This window comes from Macrotis lagotis, chromosome X, assembly GCF_037893015.1.
Source record: "Macrotis lagotis isolate mMagLag1 chromosome X, bilby.v1.9.chrom.fasta, whole genome shotgun sequence".
Classification (NCBI taxonomy): Eukaryota; Metazoa; Chordata; class Mammalia; order Peramelemorphia; family Peramelidae; genus Macrotis; species Macrotis lagotis.
Window position 1 is genome coordinate 670981721 of NC_133666.1, and position 20800 is coordinate 671002520.

General features: G+C 41.9%; 1 protein-coding gene across 1 annotated transcript in view; it reads left to right on the plus strand.

Annotated features, from left to right (window-relative positions):
* ATP2A2 (ATPase sarcoplasmic/endoplasmic reticulum Ca2+ transporting 2) overlaps nt 1–20800 on the plus strand; it is a 49131-nt gene that overhangs the window by 13852 nt on the left and 14479 nt on the right. The window lies entirely within an intron of this gene.

Genomic DNA, 20800 nt, shown 5'->3' on the forward strand with positions numbered 1-20800 from the left:
TGCAGTGGATAGAGTGTCGACCCGGAAGTCAGGAGGATCTGAGTTCAAGTCTGGTCTCAGACACTTAATAATTGCCTACCTATTTGACTTTGGGAAAGTCAAGGACATAAATTTTTTTCTGTTTTCATCCAAAAACAACCCTTGAAAATTAGAGTGAAGGGATATATATATATATATATATATATATCACAAATTGTTTCTCATGAAAGAGCCATAAATAAATATTATATTGGAGAACTAACTTTTTAACACAACATCTGTGCCTCCATTTTCTCATCTGTAAAATGGGTTCTTATCTCTGAAACAGTAACTCTGTGTGTTCTAAAGAACTGGCAGCCCATACTGAAAATGGCCCAGCAGACTTGTCCTTGTTGTATTATGTCAGTCAAGTGTCCTGTAGGGGTGCTTTAATTCCCCACTAAAATCCCATCTTCTACTGGAAGCTTTTTCTACCCCCTCAATTCTAGTGCCTCCCCATGTCAGTTATTTCCCCCTTTTTTCCTCTAGATAATTTGCTTGTATATATATTTTTCTCCCCCCCCCCAATTAGATTGGGAACTTCTTGAGGGACAGGGACTGTCTTTTGCCTCTATTTGTGTCCCTAATAAATGTTTGTTCATTCATTGATGGTCAGCACTGTGGATCTCTCCTTTGACAAGTGAAGATGAGTTAGCCCCCCTGCCTTTTTCAGAGGGAGTTCTAACTTCTAATTTATGTTTGTTTTCATGATAATTTCCTCAGTTGTACTTTCTAATGGCCTGATGATAACCAAAATGGCACCCGGCACAGCTGCCTCTTGTGCCAGTGAGCTGACAGTTGGCCTTTAGAAGGAAGTTGTTTTTGTCCTAGGGATCAGTATCAGAGCTTTGTTCCTGAAGCAAGGCACTAATGTTGTACAATTAATATTGTAACCAGTACTGGTGACTTGAGTACTAGAAGTAGCAGAATGAATGGTGCCAGGAAGGGAAAGTGATTTAGTCACTGAATTAAAAATGACAACCACACATTTTTTTAGTTAGCATTGTGGTTTACAGTTTTCTTCCTACCATCCCCAAAATTCAGGGAGTGGGTCTATAAACTTCATTTTATAGAAGAGGAAACTGAGGCAAAGAGAGCTTCAGTCTAAATCACACAGCAGGTAAGTGACCAGGCCAGGATTTGGGCTTTTTTTTTTTTTTTTTTTTTTTTTTTTTGGTCTGTGGACATAGAATGTGGGCCTTCTTACCCACCCCTCTGTGGAGGTGCGTCTGTTAGCATAGGAGCAAAGTGTTTGTCATTGATGCTTTTGTAAGAAATGTGGTGGGTGGAGTGTGCTAAGTCACACTGCATAATTTAAGGCTTTGTGAATTATTCTGACTTTTTTTTTTTTTTAATAAACCCCTTTTAAGCTTCCTGGCAGAATACACGTCTTCTGTCAGCCTAATAAAAAGGCTATTAAGCCATTTCTAATTCTTTTTTTTCAAAGATTTTATTTATTTTGAGTTTTACAATTTTCCCCTAATCCCCATTTGAGACCATTCCAACATATTAAATCAATGAGCCACTACTCTTCATTTGTGTCAGTAGATGACAATTTTCAAGTGTTCTCTGGGAATGAGATTATAGAAGAGGGCAAGTAAGAAGAGAAGAAAATTTAGGAGGCCTCTTTAAAAGGGATAAATAAAGGTGGGTTGGGTTATTTTCAGTGGAATAAGGAGAAAAATGTCTTTTAAGCAAGTGTCACTAGAAAATCTGAGCTGACTCAGAACAAGAGTTCAAAAGAATATGGGAGGGACGGCTAGGTGGCGCAGTGGATAGAGCACTGGCCTTGGAGTCAGGAGTACCTGAGTTCAAATCCAGCCTCAGACACTTAATAATTACCTAGCCACACAGCCTTGGGCAAGCCACTTAACCCCATTGCCTTGCAAAAAAGAAAAAAAAAGAATATGGGAGCAGTGTACACCTAAAGCATTAAGTGTCTGAATCAGCAGTGGGACTGGGGTCCTGATTCTTTATGAGCCTACCACCTTTTTAATGGCCAGGGTCAGTCCTGCCTTACTAAGCTTCCTACTCTACTTGGGGTCATCCTGGAATTATTAGAATGTTTATACTTAAAAGGTCAGGTTTTTCTTGCCCTTCCTAGTTCTACCCTCTGAAGCCAAAGAGATCCAAGTGTAATCCTTTTTCTAGATGACAGCCTTTCAAATACTTGAAAACACTTTTGTGTATTTCCTAAAATATTCTTTGTTCATGCTAATTATCCCCTGATTTTCAATCTATTCTAAAGTGACATGAACTCTCAAGGGCCCTTCACCATACTGACTGCCTTTCCTAGAATATGATGCCTCAAATGATACCCTCGATCCACTGGGGTGCTCTGGGGGTGCAGGACTGGGTTACTGGCTTTGAGGGAGTTTATAGTTCATGAAATCCCTGCCTCTTTTCCACCCAGTCTTCTGTCTTAACTGCCTCCCGACCTTATGCTTTTGAACTGTCTGTGGAGACTTGAAAATAACTAGGAATGAAGGTTTGCTCAGTTCAGCCAGCAGGACTTTTCAATCTTTGTCAATCTTTTCAACTTGTGTCCCTTGTCATACTTGTCCTAAGGAACCTTAACATCTTGTCCAGGTCTTTTCACTTTGCAGATGAGAAAACTGAGGAGGGTAAGAGGACTTGAGGACTTTACCACTGTGTGTGTGTGTGTGTGTGTGTGTGTGTGTATAAAATAAGCCAACAACAATAAAAGCTTGAAGCCTGAATAGAACGCCTCCACCAAGAGTTGAAAATGCCTGTAAATGGACTAGTGTGGAAAGTGGAGAAACACTGAGGTACTTCCTAAAGGACCAGGCTTGAAAAGTGTCAGGAGAGGTGCCCTGTATTAGACTTGTCACCTCACCAAGGGCAAGGAGTGAGCTTGGGTGATCCATGGGTGTCCTTGTGATGGCAGGACTTGTAAGGAAGGCTTCTGACAATAGCATAGGTCCTCTGATGGATTTCTGGAAGACTGTGGTTGGGAATCACAGGAAGGTCTAGGGAGGCAGAACCTCAAAGACAACAACCCCAGAATTTAAGGGAAATATGACATGGAATATCTGGGAGAAAAGTATGGTCAACATTAAAGAACAATTATATGGGACTTAATAAAATGAAATTCTTTGCTTATGTGTAAAAATATTATTAGTATATTTATGACTATCATTATTATTTGGGCAGTTTGAAAGAAAGGCTTGAGCTAACCTGAATAGGGTGGAGTAATTCTAAAAAATAAAATTATGTAGGGAGAGATAAAAAGGAGTAATTATCTCATGAATATGAAGTATAAAAGGAAAAACTGATGAGAGGAAATTAATAGGGGGGAGGGTGGGTAGAGCTGGTTCTTTATACTCTTTGGTAATGGTTGAGAAACATATTTTTTACCCAATATACTCGTGTGTGCTTGTGTGTGCTTGTGTGTGTGTGTGTGTGTGTGTGTGTGTAGGGAGCAGTCTATCCTGATCCTGAATCATTGATAAGAATGTTTAATAGCCCAAGGCTAAGCTAAGATGGTGCATACTGGAGACCTTGCAAGCTGAAATTGAACCACCCATGTCTCCTCTCTCTGGGTCTGGCCATTGAGTTCTAGAATTCCCCTATAAAGTTGTTTTTCTAAGGCATGGGTGCATTGTATCCATAGCATCCCATGTAGCCCTGTCAAAAAGGAAACTGAAGTTATTGTGGCATGCTACATTCTTTTAGGGGTTTTTTTGCAAGGCAATGGGGTTAAGTGGCTTGCCCAAGGCCACACAGCTAGGTAATTATTAAGTGTCTGAGACCGGATTTGAACCCAGGTACTCCTGACTCCAAGGCCGGTGCTTTATCCACTACACCACCTAGCTGCCCCCCACATGATACATTCTTGTTGATGCTCATGTTGGTCCTTTGTGATTCTACTTAGAGCCGGGGTGTGTGTGTGTGTGTGTGTGTGTGTGTGTTTAAACTACTCCCTGGCTCTTTTCTTTAATTAGATGTTCTAGAATTTTGCTAAAGGATTGAAGTTGAGCTCAAAAGACTTTGTTCCCCTGGTGCCCCTTTTCTTCCATTCTTTCCCCAGATTGTTCGGAGGCCTCTCTGGTAGTTTCTTTTTCTAACCTTGGTGCAGATCATTAGGGCCTGCTGACTTGTAGGGTGGCATAGGTATACTTCCATATTTCTTACTTCCCTAAAAAAATGTGATCACTTTGGGCTCCCCAGCAGAAGCATTAACAACAGCTCTCATTACTGCAAGGGAAGGGATACAGGTACCAAGTCTTTAGGCCAGGCTTGTCCTTGCAGAGTCCATCACTGCTAATTCTTCAGACTTAAGAAATCCCATGGGTGGGTATGTCACATGCCCCCCTCCCCTTCTCATAGCTGATCACTGGGAAGGAGATGGCCCTGGACTTGTAGACCTAGTTCCCCTTTCTCGTGTGCTTTCCATTCTAAGTTTTGCTGGCTTTTAGGTGTTGCCTTTAGCTTTGCTATGATATGGAAAATGCTGACTTCCTTTTGCGGGGGAAGAAACATTCTCACAAGTAGGTCAGTATTTTGAATGTAATTTGTGATTATTTTTCAGTGCATGCATATGTAGACCTTTCTCTTCCCTTTGCCCCCCCCAAGAGATTTTAAAGGGTACATGTATATTTGAGCCAGTATAGTAAAAATGAAAAGAATAACATTGTGACTACTTGAGGTGGGAGTGAAGGAGTAACAGTCAATATTCAACTAGCCTTCAGCATGTTGGAGTTTCTGGAATGAAATATTCAGGTCATAGACTCTTAGAGTTGCAAGGTTTGCCTTGGTGATTTTCTGGCTTCCTGAGTTTATGGAATTATAGTTTTTGTTTTTGTTTTTTAACCAGGTCCTGAAATGAATCTTCCTTTTACTTCTCTCATTCCTTCCCAAGGTCTTCATTATAAAGTTTAACACAAAAGATAAACATCTCTCCTTATAAACTAACCCATCCCTAAGAGAAAATGTTATATTTTGATGTTGGGGCATGTATATGTGGGTTTTTGTTTTTTTCCCATGACTGGCCTTACCAGACTTGAGTTTAGAGGTGTGGACATCCTGTTGAGGCATGTTTTAGATGTTTTTACCCAAAACTTGGTTGGTCTTCTAGACTCATGCCTCCTGTTTTTAAAATGCTTTAAAAATATGTGGTCTTATTAATATTTGTAAGGTATATTCAGATCATTATAAAAGTCATGCTCCCATTATTCACTCTCTGCTTTTAACATCCACATTCCAATCTTTAAAAAAAAATAAGGACCTTCTCTTTGTTATATCATCCCTTCAAATTATTGCCTTGGCTCTGCATTTCATAACTAAATTCCTAGAAAAAGCTGATTCTGCTTATTGCCTCTATTTTCTTACCTCTTTGTCATCTGGTTTCCAACCTTTTTCAACTGAGATAGCTCTGAAGGCACCCAGTAGTGTCTTTGATTGCCTAATCCTGGTCTTTTTTCAGTCTTCATTCTCCTTGACCTCATTGTGGCATTGCATATGGTCATTCCTCTCATTTCCCGGTTTCCATAACTGGTCTCTCCTCAGTCCCCTGATGTGGAAGTGTGCTCAGACCTGAGCAGCTTCTATCATTGGGACTCCCTTTGGTTCATGTGTCATCCCCAGGCAGAGAACCTTCTTGATCTGTAGTCGGCTCAGGCCTGCATCACCATCTCCATTTAGATGGGCCTGGCAGGACTCAGGAGCTCTGACTGTCCCTGCTTCAGACCTTCCTTTTTTGTCACATACCTGCTTTTCAGTTGAAGGCACCACTGGTGTGAGCTACTCTTCGCTCAGGCCCTTAGAATTACTCTTAGTTCTTCCTCACCTTTATTGATAGTCTCTTTTTTTTTAGGTTGGTTTTTTTTTTTTTGCAAGGCAAATGGGGTTAAGTGGCTTGCCCAAAGCCACACAGCTAGGTATTTATTAAGTGTCTGAGACCGGATTTGAACCCAGGTACTCCTGGCTCCAGGGCTGGTGCTTTATCCACTGCACCACCTAGCCGCCCCTGTTGATAGTCTCTTGATGAAGTTTCTGTTCCCCAGCACCCCTGGGATCCCCACTCTCCTGCTCATTCAGGCCTGAATTTCTTCTTGTCCTCTTTCCCTTCTCCCTTCCATCTTCCACATGGCTGACAATTCATTAAAGTCACATTTCTGACCCTGACTCCTTTCCCCAGGATAAACTTAAGGTGCCTGTGGCCTTCAGCCCTTCATGTTCTGTTTACAGCCCCTCCTTTGTGTACCCCACACTCCAGCCCTTAGCACAAACCCTCACCCAGAGAAGACTTATTAACTGTGTATTGACTTCTGTTCCAATCAGACTGTCCTTGCTGCCCCAGCCCTAGAATGGACTTTCTTCTCTCCAGAAAGTCTGTCCTGGTCTTCAGCCCCACCCCCAGGACTTGGTACTCTTCTCCCATCCCCAATTTTAGGTCTCCTGTGAATAGATTTTTTATTTTTCCACAACCTTTGCCCCTACTACCCAATAGAAAGTCACTCCTTGAGGGCAGGGAACTTGATCTAGAGGATCCAGTAAGATTTGGGTAAAAACCATATAAAACATGCTTTAACATGTTCTCACCGCTAGACTTCAAGTCTGGTAGGGCCATAGTCATGGTAAAAAAAAAAAAACTACATATACATGCCCCAATATCAATATAGATACTCTGTATCTGAGTATGTAGCACATAGTAGGTGATTAATAAATGTTTGTTGAAGGGATGAAAGAATGTCAGCTCATGTTTGGGAGGTAAGATAAAGTATTTCATTTGATGTAGAAAAATTTTTACTATATTCATATTCAAATAAATTCTACTTGTGACTGATTTATTTAGAAAATTCCCTTTAGATGATATAGTTTGTGTACATTTAAAGTACATAAAACAGTTTAATAATTTTTGCTTTGCTGACACTCAGGCCTTTTCCCTCCTTAAGAATTAGTATAAAGAATATCTATCTGGTCTTTTATATCAGTAGCTGGGCAGGTAAATCAGACAGATGGCAGTGTCCCTTGAAATATATTGTATATCTGTCACATTCGCTACCATGCTGAGGCAAGTCAAAAACTATGTTCTGTGGAAACTATACTAATATTATGAACTGTCCAAAAGAGAAGCATGCCATTATGATGTTTCCTAGCGAGTTTTTTCCAGTCCTGGACGTAAAACTCTATGAAAGTATATTGGAATGACTAGCCTTTGCTTGGCATTTGCAAAAAAATGACCATGTAAGGGAATTGATAGAACATCTCTCCCTGGGATACCTTATTGAAGCATGAGTTTTTTAGGCAAGATGCCAATGATATTTGTATGTCACAGCTAAATGGCAAAAATAACCAAGGGTAGTGGGAAACCACTTCCATTCTAATTCCCCTCACTCCTGATAGCCATATCAGGAGCTGTCATCTTGGTGATTATTTATAATCTAATATAATCTCACTTAAATTTGTTAGAGTTTTTTTGTTTTTTTCATTATACTTTTAATTAAGAAGAGTGATTTAATTGGACCCAGCATTTGGCATCATTGTGTACAAATGTCTTTTCTTATTAAACAAAGATAATTCTAAATTTTTGATTTACATGAGTCAAAGTAATAAATTGAATGATGATCAGACTGATTTCTGCCAAAAATGCAACATTTTAGAAATTGTGTATCTCTTGAGTTACCCAACTCTTAAGCTGATGAATCACAGACTCTTGACGCTGTGGAAGGGATGTTGGGCCCAGAGGTCCCAGAGCTAAATTGCTACAACTTGGCCTTATATTCTCCATGAGCTACTTGATGTGGGCTTTGCTCTTTTGTGTACCAATCCTCCAGATTTGGAAAGAGACCGTTTTGTCTAGAAGGCTGGGGGGGGGTAAACTTGGTAGCTTTTGTTACTCCTGGCCAGAGACCCATAGTACTATTTGTTACAATGCACCCGAGGACCCCTCCTAATAGACTAGATGTGCTGGGGTCTGTGCTCCAGGAGAACTAGGCAGAAAAGAAAGGAAAGGAGAAAAAACAAACCTCAGAAATAATTATTGCAAAGAAAACAGGTAAAATGAGTCAGTACATGTTTATTTTTGAAAATTTGGCACTTTTTTAATCAATACCTTCTAGACAGTCTTGATGGTTGATAAATGAGATAGCAAAAAACAGACCTAATTTTATGAAAATTAGTATGTGGGACCTTAAAAACTTTTAAAGATCAACTCCTTGCATGTTAGAGAAGTAAGGGAAAATGAGATTACCCCCAGAAACTTGACTTTAAGCTTGGGGATCGATGGGGTTTTGAGTGTACTGCTGAGATAGTCACTCTATGGGGCCCCAGTGAGGCCATGGCCTAGAGGGTCATTGGCCACAGAACACGCCACGGATTTTTGGACAGTCTCAGATGACTTGCTGAATAGCTTTTAGAAACTGGTCTGTATTCAATTTTATCTTTTAGAGACGGTACACTTTGCTAACATGCACCTAGTTACTTTTATTTTAGAAACATCTTAAGAAAGGGATTATTATCATTTATGATTTTCAACTTTTTTTATTTGACCTTTAACATACCAGAAGTTGAGTGACAGTTTCAGAATTAATTAGCAGGAATGAAATGTTGTCTGACCCCTGACAGATGTTGTTGATAAGTCCCACATTGGGCCCATAGAGGAAATCACCTTTACCAAGCATTTGTGGGTCCTACAGAGGCCCCAGATAGGGTCTGCTTCTTCCATCACCACCAGAAAGCAAAAATAACCCCAGAATTGGGAGAATGGTCCTGGTGACTTAATAGGTGCTTTTCCAGTGGTAAACTTTGGTGTGTGTGCACTTAGTGGCATTCTACTTTGACAGGAATACTGAATGTCAGGCAAAATTATTATTAAGTGCCTATGATATGCCAAACCCTGTTATTAAATCTTGGGGTATAAATGCAAAAAAGGAGCAGTTTACCATGTAACGGGGGAAGATGACACATTAGAGGATGCTGGATGGGGTGGGGCAGGGGGAGGCCAGTGTAGCCAAATGAGAGGTGAAGGCACAAGTCCTGTTTTAAAAGTTTAGGTTGAAGCCACTGAAAGACTTTAAATGTTAAAGCAACTTTTTATGGGCAATAAGGGGAACCACTCATGTTTAGTGAGAAGGGAAGTGAGATGATCAGGTCCCTAGCTTAGGAATTTTAATTTAGGTTCTTTGTGTAAGGCTGGGAGAAGGAAAAGAATCAGGGAAACCAGTGAAGAGGAGGAGGCTATTGGAGTAGGCCAGGGGCAGCCTTAGGATCAAAGATGTACAAGTGGAAAGGACTAGAGAAATGGCATTCTGTAGAGGTTGTTTGTGACCTCTGCCTTAACCAACAACAGTCACCAACTCCTGACCTGGAAAGGGAAGGCAAGCTTCCAGCACTGTGTTCAGCCTTCTCTTGTGGGCATGGCCTTGTGATGGGAAAATTGGGGATGGATTTTTTTGCAGTAGGTTTAGAAAGTTTGGCAATGGGTTAGGTGATGGGGGGAAGACAGTATGCACAGGCATGGGTATGTGTATATAAGTTTTCAAAAAAAGGTGATTATTGGAGTGAGGAGGAGAGACTGGCATAACCCCGGGGTGGGGGGTAAACTTTGACATCTAGAAAGCTGGTGGTGCCCCGAGATAGATAGACCTTAGAGCTCCAGAGAGACCTTCGAGTTGGGCAGATAGAAATAGGAATCATCTTGTGGGCAAAAAACAAAATCATTCTCCAGAGAAAGGAACTGAAAAGCAAATTCAGAACAGGACCCTGGGTGCAGGATTTGTACATGGATTTGAATGGTCTGGCAAAGGAAAAGCAGGTAAGACCAGTGTTGGGGAGCAGAGGGATACCTGGGGAGAGTCTGTTGTGTGGTCATCTGGGTCAGGTTTAGTAATTCTAGATCATCGATAGCTGGGAAACATTCTGATTAATGGGGAGAGGAGAAAGTAGAACATCAGATGGTCAACAGCTTTCTGTAGGAGTTTGGATAGGGAAGGGAAGAAGTGCTGGTTTGAAGGGGTTGAAGTGTCAAGAAAACATTTCTTAAGGAGAGGAAGACCCTGGACATAACCTTTTTTTTCCACAGGAACTGAGATATGGCAGATATTGCTGCTTTCTCCCTTCCCAATCCTGTTGTTGTATAGTCATTTTTTTTTAACCCTGGTATAGAGCTAACTCTTCAGCCAAAATGTGATCTTAACAGGGCTTGATCCATTGTTCTGTTTTTGTCGGTCTCGCCTTTGGGGCCCTGATTCTTGTCCGATGTGTCAGTCATAGACTTGCCATCTTGGCCTCCCTCCAGATCATCAACAAACCATTGAATAGAATGGTGGAAAGTCAACCTCTTTAAAGTGGAGACTCTTCCAAATCAAATGCAGGAGGTGAGCACAGGCTTCTCACCTTTGTGGAGAGCAAGCTGAAAGAATCCAGTCTGGAGAGAAGCAGTCTCCCAGAAGAATTACCAAAGCCAAGGGTATTGTCATAGCTGAAAACTCAGGAATGACAACCAAGGAGAAGACTTTGGCAGGGCCATAGCCTCCGCCATTGTTCTTGGGGCTCCTCAGAAATGGCATGGCTGTGGGATAGTTTCTCCTTCCTAGCAAAAACCAGGTCTTCTTTAGCTCTTTGAAGCCAGCTCTGCTCATTGTCTCCTAAGGATTTTAATGTGAATTAGCAGGGTTCTCCCTCCACTCTGACTGCGGTATTATGGTCCAAATGGGTAATTGTCTGACAGTTAATGTTCAAATCATTTAGATGGGAGCAGACTCCTTTCATGTAATAAATTTGAGTTAGTATTGTGGCTTTCATTTTTGTTATGTAACTTTGAAGTTATTTGACCTCAATTTTCACTCCATAAAATATACATAATATTTAACAAAATAGTTGTGTGATCAATTTTTAATTAGCATAGAATTTAAAGCTCTTGGATATTTTTTTGATCCAAGGGTTCTTGGCCTTTTTGTGTGCATCCTATTATCAGACTGAGGGGAGTAACTATGGTATATATGTATGTCATGGAACACTATTGTTCTATTAGAAACCAGGAGGGATGGGAATTCAGGGAAACCTGGACAGATTTGCAAGAACTGATGCTGAGTGAGATGAGCAGAGCCAGAAAAACACTATACACTCTTAACAGCAACATGGGGGTGATGTTCAACATTAATGGACTTGCTCATATCAACAGGGCAACAATCAGGGACAATTTGGGGATATCTGCGATAGAGAATGCCATCTGTATCCTGAGAAAGAATTGTGCAGTTTGAACAAAGACCAAAGGCTATTTTAATTTTAAAAAAAAATTTGACTTATTATGCAATTCTGCTATATATTTCATACTGTGTTTCTTCATTAAGGATATGATTTCTCTCATCACATTCAACTTAGATCAATGCAAACTATAGGAATGATGTAAAGATTAACAAACTACTATAGGGGGATAAATAAAACTTTTCTAAAATTAAAAAAAATTTAAAAAACAGTTGGCAAGGAAAAAAAAGCTGAGGAAACCATTTCTGTTAAATATAGCTATCCAGAATTCCAAAACCCAAGTTCCCAATCTCCAGATGAAGAACTCTCCATCTCTATTTCAGATCCCTACTCAAAGTGGGGCCAGGAACCAATGAGTAGAAGTGGAGGCCTGAGATTTGAGTCGAGTACCCAGGCATCCCAACTTGGGCCTTTTTGCTTGACTTTGTTTAGTTGAGGTTCTCTATAGAGCCTGAAATACATAATACAGTTCTTTATTTCCATTAGGACTGATAAGACTTATCATTGGGACAGGTTGTGCAGGACCAAATATTTAAGCTTCAGTCATGTTAATCTAATATAAAACCGTCCTTCTTGAATGGGGGGGTGGGGTGTTGCTTTATCTTACTCTTGGTAGCTTAGCAAAAGTTTTTTTTTGGTTTGTTTTTGCCTATCTTTCCAGTGGAGGCCCAGTGATCTGGCTCAGTTATTGTGGTACTCTTGTCTTCTGTCTCTTTCCATCAGAGGACATCTGATTAATGGATGCTCATTATGGGGTCCTTCATTGAGAAGTTTTTAAATCTGTTAAAGGTGGTGATTTTTTTTCTAACCCTGCTCCATCCTTTTGTGATCCCATTGAGAGGCCTGTCTGCTCTGAAACTAGATGTCTGCACCTGTCAGTCAGGGCAGCAAATGGGATTAAGCTTGTGCTCTGGCTTGGCCCCTGTGGGGACTGAGCTGGCACTGCCGCCCTACTCCTGATGCTTGGGGGGGGGGATTTCTTGCGCTATCTTTCATTGTGGCCTGATGGCTTGTGGCTCTGTTCATTGAACACACTGTGGACCATGAGTCTTTTATTCCTAGAGGTGAATTAATTCCTTCAGTTCAGTGAGAATCCCAGAATTCGGAGCATTGGAAAGGAGTGGTAGCCAGTCTAGAAGGTGAGGAAGCCCCCTCTTCCTTCTGCAGGCAGCCTGGCCCCCAGGGAGAAGTGGGGGCAGGGGCTCCTGGGGCTTTCTTAGAAGTCCTTTGAGGCGTAGATGTGTAGGTGTAGATGTCAGCTCCTCCATGGACACTGTCAGTGCACTCTGGAATCTTTTCTTCTCCAACTAAGCCCATGTACCCCTCTTCAGGCAGGTGGACAGGGTGCCAGGCCTGAGTTCGAATCCAGGCTGAGATACTTCTGGACAAATCCCTCAACCTCTCCCTGCCTTAGTTTACTCAATGGGGATAACATCTTCTACCTCCCCAGGGCTGTTGTGAAGCACAAAAGAGAGAAGACAAGTAAGTGCTTGGCAGCTCTTAAAGGGCACATTGGACTGTCTGGGTGTCATCCAAGAGGGCTCTAGGGCTGGGGCTGTCCCCTTCAGAGGAGCAGGGAGGCCAGTAGACTGAAGCACAGGCAGTGGAGAAGCCCAGCCTGACCTCCATTGCTAGTGTAGGAACTAAAGCTGGAGAGGAGTCAACTAGCCAGGATCAAAAATTTTTGTCAGTCTAGAGTTTGCCCCCAGAGAAGGAGTAAGTAATTTCATAACAATTGTGAGTCTCAAGGGAAAGAAAAATGACCTTTCCACTAGGGCTACATGAATACCTAGAGGGAATAAAACAAGAGGGAAAAACTGAAATGAAAACTTGGAGGAAAGAATTGGGAAGAGAACAAGGAGCTGACAAAGTGATGATATACCTCATCCAAGCAGAAAACAGGGACTCCATGAGACAGCAAAGGATTCATAGAAAATAGAAGACAAGGTAAGATAACTAATGTCAGAAACAACTGACGTGGAAAGCAAAATCAAAGATAACAGCCTTTTAACCAATCTGAATATAATCCTACAAAGAAGAAAAAAATAACCTTTAGGGAATAGAGGACTTTTGTTCATTTCTGATGAAAAGACCAGAGCTGAGCAGAAATTTTTAAGTATTAACACAAGAGTCTAGAAGAAACCTAAAAGGGTAAATTTATCTGAACCATTAAAAAGCTGTACAATGATATAGTGCTAACATTCTGATAAGAAAAAAGAAACAAATAGCCTTTTAGAACTTTAGTGCCTTGAAAGAGGTTTTGAGGAGTTAAATTTAAAAAAACAGCTCTTCTTGGATTCCCAAGAAGATTAGGTCTTTTCTAAGATTTGAAATGGGGGAAATGGAAGACTAACAAAGAAGATACTCCTTTAGAAAAGAGGAATGGAATGAAACTTGCTATTTTAAAGTTGAGGTTCATGAGAAATAAAATAAGGAAAGGAGTGTGGGGAGAAGAGGCAGATTGTCCATTAGCGTTGTCCCCTTCCCACCATGCAAAGGTCCTGTCCCTTCTTTTGAGTCTTGTTTTTTCCCCAGGAAGTAATTTTCCAAAAGTGTCTATATACTATAATAACAGGTATTCTGTTTGTTGACAGAATAAATTTAATATGTGAATGAGATATATTGGTAAGGTGCCCCCACATAATGTCTGATATGTTATAGGCTTGGATAAATGCTTATTCCTTTCTCCTTCCCATTTAATATGCAAGAAAAATAGTATTACCAGATTTCATTATAGCAGGTATCATTTTTGTCACTTGGTAGTTAACCATTTCCTTATTCTCTGCACCATCTTGTTATTGGGACTGGTCATGCTTAAAATGGCTGTCTCTGTGGCACTGCCAGTAATCGACTCAATGTTGGCAATAATCCTGGATTTGGAGGCTTAAAATAGCTTCTGGTGAGAAGGCTAGAACTTCCCTGCTGGGCTGTGGAAACTTTGGGGTTTTGGGAAGGATAGCCTTGTCTCTAGTTGGATGGTCTCTGTTGCATGTTCTATGTTCTGATCTCCTAGAAGTTAAATGTTGGGGTGGATAGAATACTAAGTTTGAAGTCTGAAAGATCTGAGATTGAATCCTGCCTCAGGCATCATTTTCTCTTAACCTCAGTTTCCTGTAGAATTAGCATAATAATAGCACCTGCCTCCCAGGGTTAAATAGATATTTAATCAGCAGAATGAGTTGGTCTTTGAAGTACCCTAAGAGCAGACTGGTTCAATAGAAAGCACTCTGGATGTGGAGGTAGAAATGTGGTTTGATGGATGTGCTTCTGCCCTTCCTTAACCAGAATCCCCACTCCTTCCAACACCTCCCCCCCCCCCCCATAGCAGCTGACAATACTGCTGGGTTAGATTAGATTCTGGCCTCCGCCATAGTTCTTGGTTTTCTTTCTTTTTAATATGCTTGTCTTTCAAGATGGATGACTTAAAGAGTACAAAGATTCTTGGCCTCCTTAGCTTTTACAGTTTTCCTAAGCATCAAATCTTGGCTCCAATTCTTTGCCTTTTATGTGGATGTGGTTCCCCTAAGAAAGGTGTTCCCCACAATGCCAAAAATGTGTCTGCCTTTTGTGAGGACCATCTGAACAACTTAGAATTTTGTTGTTTTTGCCTCTCAGTGTGATCGATTTTTGTCCCCCTTAAAGTTCATTTAGTTTTCATAGAGAAAGCCTTGAAAGGAATAGCTCATATATGATGACAGTATTTTGGAGTAGATGATGTTAGCATTCCAGAAAATTCTCTCTAGATTTCTAAGATTCATTTTTTAGGCCAGAACTAGGATTGCTTTAGTTTGGAGAAACTCCCATGGTGAAAATTCTTTTATCATGTCAATAAATTGCTGATCTAAAGCTTAGAGGCCATGGTGCTGCTGGTCTGTGTCAGAATCTAGATTCGAATCTCCAAGTCTTAGTAATTGATCCCAAGGTTGTCACCATTACTCCATGATGACTTTTTTGAAATACATCTTTGGAAAAAATTGGATGGCATGAACATAGTAATAAACTGCTTCTCCCTCCAGTCTGTCCCTTCAACTCTTGTCTACATCTCAGAGTTTGCCTTGTTGCTTCCTGGAGAGGAGTCTTATGAAGATGTAATCTACCTTTTCCCTCCCCCCAGACTTCCCCAAATGAATTTAAAAATCAGTGAGGAAAAAGAATTACTGCAGTAAAGGTGCATTCAGTTAGGAAGTGGCTAGAGTTGAATGGGGAGAGCCCCTGAATGTGGGATTTCATGTGGTAGTTCTTCCAAGAGAGTTCTCTCCATTCTGCATCTGCTGTTCTGCCTGGTTTCAACCCCTTGAGACATGACACCCCCTGGTGTTCCATCTACCCTGTGCCCTTTCCTACCTCCTGTTCAATGTTGTCTCTTCTTCTCACCCCACCCCCCACCCCCCCTTGGATTGTAAATTCCTTAAGAGCAGGGACTGTCTTTATTAACGGTATCTTTAGCACTTAAGCACTGGACCTGACTTGTGGGCCCTTCATAAATGTTCAATGGATTATTGGATTTAGAGAGGAAGAAATAACCTTTTACCAGTTCAGTTCTGTTATCTGCCTATAGCACTTGAAAGGCTAAGTGCCCTGGCACGTCTTGGATTCTGGTCCTACTCTGGGCCACCTTATTGAATAATGGAGGTATTATTTGACCTCACCGGCCAGTCAATCAACAGGTCTTTAAGCATATGCTGAGCCACAGGTACTAAGAAGGAAATCAGTGAACTTGTAGTTTAATGGCAGAATGTCTGGTAGTGCACATCACCATAAAGACCAACATATATACCAAGTAGCTAAAGATGAGGTAACTTAAGAGGAGGGGCTCTGATGAATTGGAGAGAGGGGAGGAGTCTTGGGAGCAGTAGTCAGGCGTGGGGAAACAGCCCACACAAAGACACACAAGTGGCAACTGGAAGGTTCTGGGTGAAAGACCAAGGGAAAACCAATTTGTCTGAATCTCAAAGGATTAGAAGTGGGGAGGGAAGGTCAGACGGTAGGGCTACAAAGATAGGCTGGATGAGGTTGTGGAGGCTTTAAAAGCCAAATAGTCTGGATTCTGGAGTTGGTCAAGTAGAAGAGTCCTGATCAGCACTGTCCTGGACCAGTTACATGGATGCCTAAAGCTAGGGATGAGCCCCAGAATTATGGAAAATTCTCCTGATTGCTCTTTCTCTGGGGATGGCAAGTCTTGTTAGAAGGCTAGAAACAAGTTCATAAAGAAACGTGGCTGTTTGGTTTATTTTTCCAGCTACATTTGTCATCCATACCAATCCAGTGTTAGGGTGATGGTCTCACATCTTGCATCTCCTTCCAGCTGGTCACTTTTCATCCCTCATCCTTTGGAGAAGCATGTAATAGTAAGAGGAATCATGATAATAGAGGACCTATAAGGCACAACCCATAGGTGATGATATCCCCACTGCAGAGTGCTTGACCACTAAGGCTCAGAGGCCTTACTACTGCTTTGGCCATCTCCATAATAAACATCCAAGATTTGAACCTGGGATCTTCTGACTCCCAACACCCAGCAAGCCATACTGCCTTTCACTGGAATCAGTGTTATTTTCCATTTTATACCTGTAAATATTTTCCTTTACTAAAGATGTAGAAATGTCACTTCTACCATAAATCCAACTGCTATCTTAGCTGGCTGGCATTGCCTAATTTTGTTTGAATGGAAAAATACTATGGGGATGGAGGAAAGAGAATTTTTTGAGTTCCTGGTATTTGGGAATTTATGGTTGGAGACCACAAAGAAGAATGACCATTTGCTTGGCTGGTTATAATCCTGACTCTGCCCTTGCCTGGGGGGACCCTGGACTAGGTGATTGGTTGGGGGGGGGGGGTCCTAGGAGATTACTTCAGATCCCTAGGTTCCCGACAGCCCTGACAGCCCTGACATTCTTTCAGATCTGCCTGAGGGCCTGAATTCATTACCTCCTCTATGGCAGAGCTGAGCCATGTTGGGATTGGCTACATAGATTCCTTCCAGTCCGCCCTGGAGGGAGGAGAGAGGGGTTAGGCTTGGGCAGACAGATTGCAAATGGCTTCTTTGGGTTTGGGTTTTTGCTCAGATATGTTGAGTGAGCTGGTGTGTGTTCATTGCCCAGGTGCCAGGCCCTCTGCTTGAAGGCTTGCAAACAAGCTAGTTCAGTGTGGCCAAAATTGTGGCCAGGATCATGTTTGTATGAGCATTCTGAAGAGTCAGAAACAATTGTAATGAACTTTGATACAGATGAAAGGTCATTTTAAACTCCGTGTATAGAGTAAGGGGTAAAGCTTATAGATTGGTCTCTTACCACCCTGAGGGTCCTGTGCATCTGTAGCGAAAAGTCATTGGATTATAGATGCCTTCACAGAAACCTTCCCACATCACTGGGAGCATTGGCTGGTTGTTTTTCTATTGGGGATTTTGCTCACTGTTTGTCTTAATGTTATCACAATCATGCAGAGGGACAGATAGAATTGGATTACTCTTTGTGAGTAATGAGGGATCTTAAAACAGAAGGATCACTTTAGTATTGATTCTTTGTAATGTGAAAGGCATCCAGTCACTGAATCTCTGATAGGGTCATGTGAATGCTGAGAAATATGTTTGAATACAAATTCGAATACAAATCTCTTCTAAACTGTCCCAAGTCTCTCTTCTTTGGGGCAGCAAGAGCAGAACTAAGAACAATAATGTGGTTCAGACTCTGACTTGTTAGGTGTGAAATATTGCTACTTGTTGCATAAGCATTTCCTGAAGGAATTTCTTTTTAACTTGGTGTGTCCCTGCAGTCAGGTGAAAGGCTCAGGTTTTATCTCTTGAGGTTATGCATCGACAGTCTCCTTCCTATACTGGTTAGTGATTACATGCTCTATTTAAATTATAACATTTAGTGAAATGGAGCTTTGTTTAAAAAGTAAGCCTGGACTGTGCACAGATTGGATGTTCATGTGTCACAAAGTAAGGTAATAAGTTGAAATTTGGAACATGTTCTTTGGTGTAAATAAGCTCTCCCTTGACAGATTGTAGAGAATTGTTTATTGGAGTTGACAGCTGTAGCGCACATCAAGTCAAATAATTTCTGAGCTGGAAGGAACCTCAGTGGTCCAGAGAATCTTCTCTAGTGTACTCACAAAATGAAGTGGGTAGTGAGCATTGAAAGGAATTTGTTCTATCTTGGGAAAACTCTAATTATTGTGAGGTTCATCCTTAAATTAGTCCTAAATGTCCTTTTTCCACAAGATGGCCCTTAAGATACTGGAAGGCAGCTATTGTGTCCTGCCCTCTTGGGGCTGTCCATCCTTCATATAGTCTGAATTTAAGGCTTTTGCTCTGCTGCCTTCTCTCTGTCTTCTGAGTCTCTTTTTGCTGGATCTTCATCCTTGTCGCTCTTGTTTCCCCAGGCTTTGTCCTTGAGCCTCTTCTCTTTTCTCTATCACTTGGTCTCCTTGGTGATCCTAGCAGCTCTCTTTTGGTTCGGTCTTCCTTCTGAGTCTCAGTTGTCTCACTCAGATCCAGTTCACATGCTTGTCGTGGTCCTCTTGAGAAGCAACAACTAGGGGTTACAATGAATAAAAAGAACGGTCCCTGGCCTCGAGGAGCTCACCGAGGAAGGGTTCTCTGGGGGGCCCAGACAGAGCAGCAGATACAGAGTGGGGGAGTTCTTGACTCCTTGAGTAGAGTAGCTGGGGAGAGGTCTGGGGGAGGGCTCCCAGTGTTCTCCTGCTCGCCTAGGTTTGGTGGCTCAGAGTCATTCTCCACTTTCACTCATCCCATGAATTTGAGCATTGCCTGACCCTTGGATTGCAAAACCATCCCTTTCCTAAATGCTCAGCATCTCCAACCTGGCCTGAGGTTGTATTCACCTCCTTGGCTTCCATTCTTCTGTAATGCTTTGCTGAACTCTATACCATCTGTGGTCTAGACGTCCCAACAGACCAAAATTCATATCTCTCACTTTGACCCAGCATTCAGCCTGTCCTGACTATTTTGAATCTTGACTCTGTCATCATGGTGTTGGCTGTCGTTTGCAAAGTTAATACCATCTTTGCTTTCTCCAAGACATTAATAAAAATATTAAATATCATAAGACCCCCCCACATACTGTGTTTATCCCTGGGGCACTCCAAGGGAGAGCTTCTAAACTGGCATCAAACCATTGACAAGAGACTACTCATTGGTTTTGGCCATTCATAGAGCAGTTAACCTCTAGTGCTTATAATTTGCCAGGCACTGCTAGGCATTTTATAAATGTTATCTCATTTGATCCTCACAACAACCCTCAGAGGGAGTTACCACTGTTATCCCCATTTTACAGTCAAAGAAACAGGCCCACAACTTAGGTGACCTTGCCAGGGTCACACACGGCTGTATATGAGGCAGGGTCTTCCAAATCTGTGCCCCATGGGGCCTTTTGACTGTCTGTGAAGGTGATGACACCATCTTTACTTTTGTGGTTTGTCAGACCACCTGAAGTACCTGACTGATTCAAGGTGGTGCTGCTAAAATGCTTGAGATGGGGGAAAGGCTTCCTGAAGCTGTGCCAGTGATGCCTCGGGTCCAGGTCCTGGCTCTGTTTTCTTGCCTTCGATTCCTGGCAAAGGCCAGAATATATTAGTCAGCTTTTTAACTGATTGCTTGGAGATGAAATTCTCTTCCCCTTTTTGAAAATCAGGATATTTGTCCTCTAATCCTATGCTCCGAGGAGCCCCAGAGTCCTATCTGCCAATTCTTTACAGGCAAGAGGGCATCGTTTATCAAGTGATTTAAACTCATTAAGAGCAACTCAGTACTCTCTTTCCTTATTTACCTGGGGTTTCAGCTCCCTGCTGGCCACTCTGGTTCTCTCCAAAGAACATTCTCCTTGGCAGATGAGTCACCTGAAGTCAGAGGTAAAGAATTTGAGAGTTCTTTCCATCATCAGACACTATCAGTCCATACAACCCAGTACACAGTTAAGAAGGGCTTACTGGGTGTCAGACCTGGAGGGTACACTTGGTAAAGGGATTAACTTTCTTTGTCCTCAAGAAGCTTACAGTCCAGTGGGAGCATGGGCTTGGGGCATCTTGTTGTGTGGAGCGGAAGCCAGGCAGGGCAGGACCAGGCAGATGCAGACCAGGACAAGCTCCAGATCCTATATTCTCCCTTCTATTAATGGAGGCTTTAGGTGCAGTGGTCAGTCACCAAGGCTTTTCACAGAGGGCATCTTGACTGAGAAGGTGAACTCCAGCCAGAGGCCCCCGTCTTTGCTCTCTGAGGCTTGTCCTGGGATCTTGAGGTTCTTCAGACCATTTGGGTTATAGTTCACCTTTCCCTTCTGCCTGTATCTATATTAAAGTCTCTTGGGGCTTATGAGGTCCCCACAGATCACTGTTCCTTTCCATCTGGTTCAATGAACTAGATAATGGATGTTACTGTATCACATTCATAAGCTCAATAAAATACATGAATACAAAGTTAAGAATCCCAAGAATTCATTTGCATCTAAGAAAACAGTCTAGACTTTGATCAGAACAGTGACAATATAGTTAACCTTAGTATCCCCTGCCACCATCTTTGGCCTGCATGTTGAGG